Source organism: Tamandua tetradactyla (assembly GCF_023851605.1).
Source record: "Tamandua tetradactyla isolate mTamTet1 chromosome 22 unlocalized genomic scaffold, mTamTet1.pri SUPER_22_unloc_1, whole genome shotgun sequence".
Classification (NCBI taxonomy): domain Eukaryota; kingdom Metazoa; phylum Chordata; class Mammalia; order Pilosa; family Myrmecophagidae; genus Tamandua; species Tamandua tetradactyla.
In genome coordinates this window covers 969850-979694 of record NW_027518251.1, presented here as the reverse complement: position 1 = coordinate 979694, position 9845 = coordinate 969850, and the positions used below count along the sequence as shown (strand labels likewise).

The 9845-nt window shown below is 34.0% G+C and overlaps 1 pseudogene; it reads right to left on the bottom strand.

Annotated features, from left to right (window-relative positions):
* Window positions 1-1101: 1101 nt before the first annotated feature.
* Window positions 1102-5179, bottom strand: LOC143672886 (olfactory receptor 2J3-like; annotated as a pseudogene).
* Window positions 5180-9845: the final 4666 nt, after the last annotated feature.

Genomic DNA, 9845 nt, shown 5'->3' with positions numbered 1-9845 from the left:
TAAAGCCATTTAATAGGATTTGGATCAACTACATATAGATTTTTAAAAAGATACAAAATGACAATTGATAGATGAATTATAAAAGTTGTAACATTCCAAGATATTATTTTAAAATAAGTTGTCCATTATCATTATGACTGCATGTTAGCTCACAAGTTCCAGTTGAAAATGTCTCCCACTTTAAAGTGGGGAATGCAAATTGATTTGTTTCAGCTGGTAATGATAGGAGTGACCAAGTGACAAATCACTTATTCATATATACTCCTTACAGGAAAATGCATTTCTTTATTTGGAAAATATCATGTATATGTTCATTTTTATAACACCTCTACTAATGGGATATATTCTTATTAGAACAAGTTTTAAATGCAAAATAAACTAAGATGTAGCAATCAATGGTTTTTATCAATAATTTTTTGGGATAACTTATTAAGACATCCATTAGATGGTACAAGTTATTTTCAGAGAATTTTTCTATCTGCTTCAGATAATATATGCTCAAAATGACTTCACCTAATTATTCCCTGCTGATTGTGTTCATTACTTTGCAGTCTGTAAATCTCAAGCTTAGAAGTTATTCCCACTTTCTTTCATACTTCCAACTGTCTTGAAAAAGTAGGGGATATGAGAAATGTACCTTTGTTACATTATTTGAGAGTCTATTCCACCTTTTATTCACCAATCTTATTATCTTCCACTGAGAATGGTAAATTAAGGGATATGGATTAATTTTACTTTCAACACTATAAATATATTACCCAAAATATATATATTACCCAACAAAGAATAATGATGATTAAAAGGAAAAGTTTAATGTGTCTTCAGTATGTAATTAACTAAACAAACTAACGCAATTAATTTTTTAGCTTTGTTTAATTCAAAGCATCATTTCTTGGACCATGCAACTCCCCCCCAACAAAACAAAACAAAACAGAAAAAAACAAACCAAACAAAAACAAAAAAACAAACAAAGACCATCATCTTCCTGTGGGAATTATCAACTGATATTTTTTCACGAGATCTACGGACACTCTCTCAGATGAACAAGACCCTTGAAACAATATTTCAGGGAAAATGATCCCTCTGTCACATCTCCCACTTCTAGCCCATTAGTCTTCTTACTGCCCCCCTTTTTTCTTTGTTTGCAAGGGTATAGATTAGAGGGTTGGGACTAGGTGTGACAACAGTATAAAAGAGGGCAAAGAACTTGACTTGATCTTAAGAATTCCCAGATGGTGACTTGAGATATATGCATATGACTAGTATGTGAAAGAGATATGACCATAAGATGAGCTCCACATGTCCCAAAGGCTTTCTGAAGTCCAGTTGTAGACTGCATCCCCAGCATTGCTTGTGTAATGTCACCATAAGAGGTGAGAATAAGAATGAGAAATATGAGCATAAAAATTGTGCTCATGACTATGAGGATCAGCTCATTAGCACAAGCATCAGCACATGAGAGTTAGAGTAGTGCTGGAAGTTCACAGAAGTTATCTATTTTTTTATGTCCACACAAGTATACTCAGAAGGTAAAAGAAGAATGAAGTGCTGAGACGATAAAGCCACTTACCCAAGAAGTCACAGTCAACAGGTGATAGAATGAGGATGCATGAGAAAATTGCAATGTAAAGGTCTACATATAGCTGTGTAATGTTCATAGGACATCACCACAAGTAGGACACTCTGTGGTTCTTAAAGGAAAAAGTAGAGTTGAATCATGCAAAATTCATAAGAGATAGTCTTCCTGTGCCCCAGATATTGACAAGTAGCTAAGAAATGGAGCTGCTTGCATAGCATAGGTTCAGAAAACAGATGTTTGAGAAGAAAAAGTGCATGAGAGTGTGGAGATGGATATCTATACATGACAAGATAATGATGAATAGGTTGCCAATCAGTGTCATCAAGTAAAACATCAAGATAACCACAACAAGAATTGCTTCCAGATGAGGCCAATTAGAAAAACTCAGGAGATTAAAGTAGCTCTGAGAATTTGCATTTTTCCTTCATCATTCATTTCCTGATATGTGGAGAAAGAATCACATAAATATTTGCCAAAAAAATGGAGAAAGAAATGTATGCCTTTCCAAATACAGTTGTGTATACCATGATGGCAGTAACATTTTTATACTTTTCTTATTATGCTTCATTCATATATTTGTAGATAAAACCAACATCTCAAATACCTGAGTTATTTTATACATCTCTAAACTAGCATTTAGGTAAGTGAAGATTAATGATATTCTTTACAAGCCAAAAGAGACAATTTTCCTGAAAAATAATATTTTTTACAAAATATCCAACTATACTTACCTTCCTTTCTGTACATTCAGGCTATTTTTTTGGTTACAGAGAAAGGTAGAACTACAGTCTTAATAAACTTGTATATAATGAGTTTGCCATGTAATGAAAAATAATTCAGTAACATTTAAAAATATTAATATTGGGTAAAAAATTCAACTTTTCTTGGATATGATTATAGAGGGAACCAAGTATTCTAATTTGTTCATTTATGGTAACAGTTTATTTCTAGACAGAAATATAACACACAAATGGAGGTATAAACACCCACACATGCAGACACCAATTTAGGAGTATTTACAATAATGAACAAAGCTAAAATCTTAGTCCTGATAAATAGAAAAGCGAAATCAATGGAAAAATCAGGGATAGAATACTTTTAAAGGGGAAGAAGAAATAAATTTGGAAACAGAAACAATATCACCCGGCAGAAGAAAAAATGTAGGAGGGGAGCCAGAGAAGGAAAAGAAACTGTGTCAAAGGAGATAAAAAGAGAGGAACTCTAATTGTAGTACTTGGGATTGAAGGTTTTGATACCTGGATGACAGGATTTGAAAATAATTTCTGCATAACTTTATATGCTCTAGGACAATAACTGAGACATTATTTATATTCTGGGTCATAATTTATTATTACTTCATATGTTTTGGCTTTTCTACAGTTTGAAATGGAGGTTGAGAATATTAAATAAAATAATTAAAGATCTGTGAATATTTCATAACATTCAATGGCAAGTTTGTCTTGTCATTATTCCTTTGTAAAATATAATGACAAGAAATTGAAATATGCACTGATAGTTTGATTTTCAGTTGTCACTTTTATTTGTGTATTATAAATCTTTTTAAGAAATCAAGTATCTCCTTTTATTATATAGTTATTTCTATAAGTCATAGTAACCTACCATTTAAATATTCCTTATTGCCACAGTCAATTCTTCTCATACTATCTGATAGGATGCAGCAAAAGACAAACTCAACCACACCAGACCTATCTACAATTATCTATTTGGAGAAACTCTTAAATGCTCAAATATTGTAAAATCTTGACTTATGAAACATATTTTAGGGGTATTTAATTAGTTGTAGTACAGCTTGTAAACAAGGGACATTAATTTTGAACCAAGGGTGTGAGACCAATTCAGGCAAGCACAAAGATTTCTATACCAACTGTAATATAAATGGTAGTATAATAAATCATTAACTGGTTGTAACAATATTCTATATTATTTTCTAAAGCCTTCTGGGTTAATCATCCAGCTTTTTACTTTTAAAATAAATTTCTTCTCTCAAATAGTAAATGATGAAGCTCCTTTACTACCTTTAGAGGAATGATGAAAAAATTCTGATGGATTTCTTTTTAACTTATCAGAATGAATGGCAATATATCACAAGAAATTTGAACTCAAATGTTTTGTTATTCCCTCTGAGGCAAGCAGTTTTCTTTCCTTATAATATTGGCCTGAATATTCCTCACTATAATACTTAAAAGAAAGTGGCAGTTGAATTTTATTATATGCTGCATGACCCATCTTTCAGCATTCTTCCAGAGGTAGAAGCGTAAAGAGATAAGAGACAGAAAAAAATAGTAGGACTTATATATAGAAAAGCTAGGAGCTTTATGGTTTGATTTTATACATAATGGAAAAGAGGGAAATGAAGACCTAATAAAAGGTAGCTCTTTGAAATCAAACATTGTGAAATAAGAAAGCTTAACACTGTTTCTCCAATCATCAGTTTCTTTTGTAATTGTTTGTACTCTACTTGGTTTTTAAGCAGTGCTCCATCAACTTTTTTCAGTACTGACCTTCTTGTGTTTATCCATATTTACCTCTGCCATCTTCCTGATCTATGTATTTAACATGTAAAAACCAAGTTGGGGGATCTCTAGTTGTGCAATCTGAAAAAATCAAACTAATTGCCTTCTACACTACCTTTTCTAACATACAAAATCTAGCTATAGAAAACAGAGTCTGAAAATACCTGCAATTAATGCTGCCACAGCAGAGAGAGACTGAAACTTTCCAAAAGACTTGTTCTTAGCAGAATGTGGGAAAACTTTAAGGCATTCAAATGGTCATAGGATGGAAACTTTATCTGAGAGCAAATGAGGTTTTTATTGAAACAAAAGAGGAATATAACTTTCTTTCCTTGACTGGGGCTACTGGGAGGCTAAATCCCAAAATGAAAATTAATGCCCTTCAAAGAGCTTTCCTGCACAGCATGGTGAAATGCTCACAAGGTAAAACTTGCTATAGAAATGACTCCAGCATGATGTTTAATGTGTACAGATTTGGCAGTGATTCATCCACAGACCAACACAGGAAAAGGTGCTTTGAGTTGTATTGACAACGATGGCAATGGTTTGAATATATTTTGCCTAAGTCCTAAAATGATAAGACAAGTGGTTAGAGGTAGGGGAAGTTTAGGTTCCATAAAGCAGAAAAAAAACTTGAACAGTTTTGAAAGATGTTTTTCCTTATTTACATGGTACTCTTTGAGTGCCTTCCTGCATCCTGCTTGTTTTTGAAATTTAGTCCTTCAAGAGTTTGAAATATTGTATAAATAACACTCAGAACTTTTACAGTAAACACTTGTACGACCTCTACCAGTTTCAATACTTCAAAAATCTTCCATTAACAATTTCCCTGTGACCTTCTATTAAGGGTCTTTTAGTCAGGGAAGGTTTTATATTTCCTAATCCCAATTCTTATTACTGTAGCCACAGTCTCTGTTTCATATTGCAGCATTCTCCACTTGAGTCTAGCAGGAGACAACATAGTAGAAAGTTTCATGTAAGTGTACAGCCTTCTTTTCTATTCCAAACTTCATCAGTGCTTTGATTTTAAAAAGAGCCAAATTAATGTGACTTACCCTTTATGCATCTTTGTCTGGCTCTGTTTGGTTGTAAATAGTGGCTTCAGATTTTATACCATTTCTCACATGCCCTCTCTAGTAATAGTAGCTAACATATATAATACACTTAATGGCTTGGGTATTATCTTAAACACTTTCTATGTACTGACCATTTTAATATTTACCACAACCCTATAGAGGAAGCTATTCTTATTATCCAAATTCTACAAATTAGTTTTTTAGGGCACAGAGAAATTGAGCCACTCAACCAAGATAACACTGTTAATAATAAAGACAGGATTTGAAGCAAGGTGTTCTGGCTCCAAAACTGGAGCTTTTTATCACTCTGATATGCTGCTGAAACTCAGCAGCTTCACACATTTAAAAAATTTTTGTGAGAGATATATCACCCCCATGCAAAAGCATATTCCATTAACTTGAACCACTAACTTCTCCCCTGATTGTCAAAGGAATAGGATATAATATTCTATTTGCATAAAAATGTAAATGTGTTAAACAGTTTCCTATGTTTGTTATATTAGGATTCACCAACATTAATTTTATATCACATTTCTTCTTTTAGTTAGTTTCTGCCACTGGGAAAAGAAATTAAAAAATAATATAGGGAAAATTAAATGAGAATTGGAACATTTTGAACTTTTCTCCTTGCTTTTATTTGAATTAAAATTGTATAACTTTATAAATGTTTCATATATATGACATTTTATATAATTATGTAGCCAAAATATCAGCTAATAATTTCACTCAGTCATGAGTGGAACATGTGCCTATTCCATTCTTCTCCTTCCCCAGTTATCTTTTTTATTAAACAACCATTCTGAAATCTTTTGGCTTACTTTGGTATTTAACTATATATTTATGAATAATTTACTTAAGGTGCTAATTCCATTTTTCTTTTTATTTAGATAAGGTCTATTAAACCCTAACCTATGTAAGTTTTCTGTTTATTTCTCTTTTAGGCAACATGCAATTGACAAGCACCCTCCACCCAGGACCCCATGTGCTGCATGCAAGGTCCTTCCTAGGATCTCCCTTCATCATTGTCCTGTGGAATTCTTTATGATTGATCCTTTGTAGTGCCCAGGGCTTACTGGATCCCCTGCCTTTTTCCATCTTGTAGAGCAATTCCTCTTTTGCTTGATTTTCTTAGGTGTGCCAAATAAACTTTGAACTCCGTGAATCTCCTTGGGGGAATATGGTTTAAATTAGTACACTGCTACTACTTCTTGGTCACCAGATTGCAGCCACAGCAGTGTGTTCCTGAATTGAACAGTCCTGAGAGCAGCCCCACCACCCATTTCAGGAGTGACACTCCTGGCAGTCCAATTTTTCAGAGGGAGTCTGTTTCCAAGCTTGTTCTTCTAGTCTCTCCACTGATTTTGTAATGAATCAATTTGCTGCATTAAGTCCCATTTTTGCTTAAAATGTATTTTCATTTTCATATGGAACCCTGACTGAAATTATGTATGGTATTAGGACTGGCTCTAATAAACAGACCCTCAAAGAGATATATTCAACATGTTCTATCTGAACTGGCTGGATCTTCAAGGCTCTCCAATGGATCATTCCCATTTCCACACAAATAAAGAAAATAAACAAAATTTTAAAACTTTTCTTGAACTTTCTCCATCTGTGAACTTCCATGTCATTTTTGATCCCCTTAACAGCAGAGCTACTGGAAAGTATTCGCTATACTTCCTTTCCCATTCTTTCTTAAACCCAGTATATAAGGATTTTTAATCTCCATCACTCCATTTCAATAGATCTTCTCGTGGGCACCAGTGATCTCCACATTGTTAAATGCAACTGACAACTCACAGTCTCAGCTCATTTTAGAATTTCTCTCTGACATTGCCAGGAAGGCTCACACCCCTGGGAGTCATATCCCATATAGAGAGGGCAAGGGCAGTGAGTTAGCATTTTATGTCGGCTGGGGAGAGAGGACACATCTGATCAACAAAACAGGTTCCCTTGGGAGTGACTCTTAGGCCTAACTTTAAGTAGACTTGACCTATCCTTTGTGGGGTTAAGTTTCATATGAACAAACCCCAAGATTGGGGTCTCAGCCTATAGCTTTGGTTGTCCACACTGCTTGTGAGAATATCAAGAATTAAACTTGGGGAAGTTGAATATTCCCCATTTCTCACCATTCCCAAAAGTGGACTCTACAAATATTTTCTATTCATTCTTCAAATAATACTGGCATTTATTGGGACATCACTCTGGACAAAGCAACAAAATCTCATGCTCAACTCAAATTTCCATGTACTTATGGTGTTCAATTAAGTTGTCTATATAAGTTATATTAGGAAATGCACTAGTCAAAATATAAATTTTGTACCAAATAAACATTTTTTGCTTTAGTCTCACACATAAGTGAAAATTTTAAAGTATTACCATCTATTTTATTCTACAGGCAAAAACATTTTTTAAATTGGTACATTTATTGACTTTCATTATACTCTCTAGGAATTCTGAATTAAACCATCTCAGTCTTTATCATCTATGTTTCCTATTTCATTTGTGCCCCCAGCCCTCCTCCCTCCATCATTTTCACATTCAGGTTCATTCAGTGTTTTAACATAATTGTATTACAGTTAGGTAGTACTGTACCATCCACTTTAGAATTTTTACAATCAGTCCTACTGCACAATCTGTATCCCTTCAGCTCCAACTACCCAATATCTTATCCTATTTTTATCTCCTGATGGTCTTTGTTATGCTTGAGGTTCTCCAAGTTTATCCACTAATGTCAGTTCATATCACTGAGACCTTATAGTATTTGTCCTGTTGTTTCTGGTTAATCTCACTCAGCATAATGTCCTTAAGCTCCATCCATGTTGTTACATTCTTCATAACTTTATTCTGTCTTACAGCTGCATAATATTCTATCATGTGTGTACACCACAGTTTGCTTAGACACTCATCTGTTGATAGACATTTTGGTTGTTTCCATCTCTCAGCAATTTTAAATAATGCTACTATAATCATTGGTGTACAACTGTCCATTTGTGTCCTTGCCCTCATGTCTTCTGAGTAGATACCTAACAATGGTATTGCCTGGTCATATGGCAATACTATATTTAACTTTTTGAGGAACTGCCAAACTGCCTTCCACAGCGGTTGTACCACTTGACATTCCCACCAACAGTGGATAAGTGTGTCTCTTTCTCCACATCCTCTCCAGCACCTTTTGTTTTCTGTTTTATTGTTAATGGCCATTCTGTTGGGTGTGAGATGATATCTCAGTGTGGTTTTGATTTGCACTCCCTTAATAGCCAAGGAAGTTGAGCATCTTTCTATGTGCATTTTGGCCATTTGTGTTTCATCTTTTGAGATGTGTCTGTTCAAGTCTTTTGCCCATTTTGCAATTGGATTGTCTGTGTTTTTTCTTGTTGAGTCAAACAATCTCTTTATAAATTCTGAATACTAAACCTTGATCTGATAAATCATTTCCAAATATTGTTTCCTGATCTATAGGCTATCTTTTTACTTTCTTGATGAAATTCTTTGATGCACAAAGGTGTTTAATTTTGAGGAGTTCCAATTTCTTTCTTTATTTCTTCAATGCTTATGCTTTGGGGGTAAGTTCTAGAAAAGAACCTCCTATCATAAGATCCATAAAATATCTCCCTACACTTTCTTCTAACAATTTTATGGTCTTAGATCTAATGTTTAGGCCTTTGATCCATTTTGAGTTAATCTTTGTATAGTGTGTGAGATATGGATCCTCCTTTATTCTTTTGTATATGGATATCTGGTTCTCTATGCACCATTTATTGAAGAGGCTGTTTTGTCCCTGATGAGTTGGATTGAGTGCCTTATCAAATATCAATTGTCCATAGATGAGAGGGTCTATGTCTGAACAGTTTATTCTATTCCATTGGTCAGTATATCTAGCTTTATGTCAGTATTATGCTGTTTTGACCACTGCAGCTTCATAATATGCCTTAATTTCTGGTAGTGTGAGACCTCCAACTTGATTTTATTCTCAGGATACTTTTAGCTATTCAAGGCACCCTGCCCTTCCAGATAAATTTCGTTATTGGTTTTTCTATTTCTGGAAAGTAAGTTTTTGGGATTTTAATTGGTATTGCATTGAATCTGTAAATCTGTACCCAGTTTAGGTAGAATTGACACCTTAACTATATTCAGTCTTTCAATCCATGAACATGGTGTGCCCTTCCATCTATTTAGGTCTTCTGTGATTTCTTTTAACAATTTCTCATAGTTTTATTTCTATTAATCTTTCATCTCTTTATTTAAATTTATTGCTATACATTTTATTCTTTTGGTAGCTATTGTAAAATGATTTTTTTCTTGTTTTCCCCACAGGTTTTTTATTACTAGTGTACAAAAACACTACAGATTATTGAGTGTTGATCTTGTATCCTGCCACTTTGCTGTACTCATTAATTAGCTCTAATAGTTTAGCTGTGGACTTTTTGGGGTTTTTGACATAGTATCATATCATCTGCAAACAGTGAGAGTTTTACTGCTTCATTTCCAATTTTGATGCCTTGTATTTCTTTTTCTTGTGTAATTGCTCTGGTTAGAACTTCCAACATAATGTTGAATAACAGTGGTGATGGTGGACAATCCTTCTCCTGTTCCTGAACTTAACAGGAAAGTTTTCAGTTTTTCCCCATTGAGGATGCTGTTAGCTGTGGATTT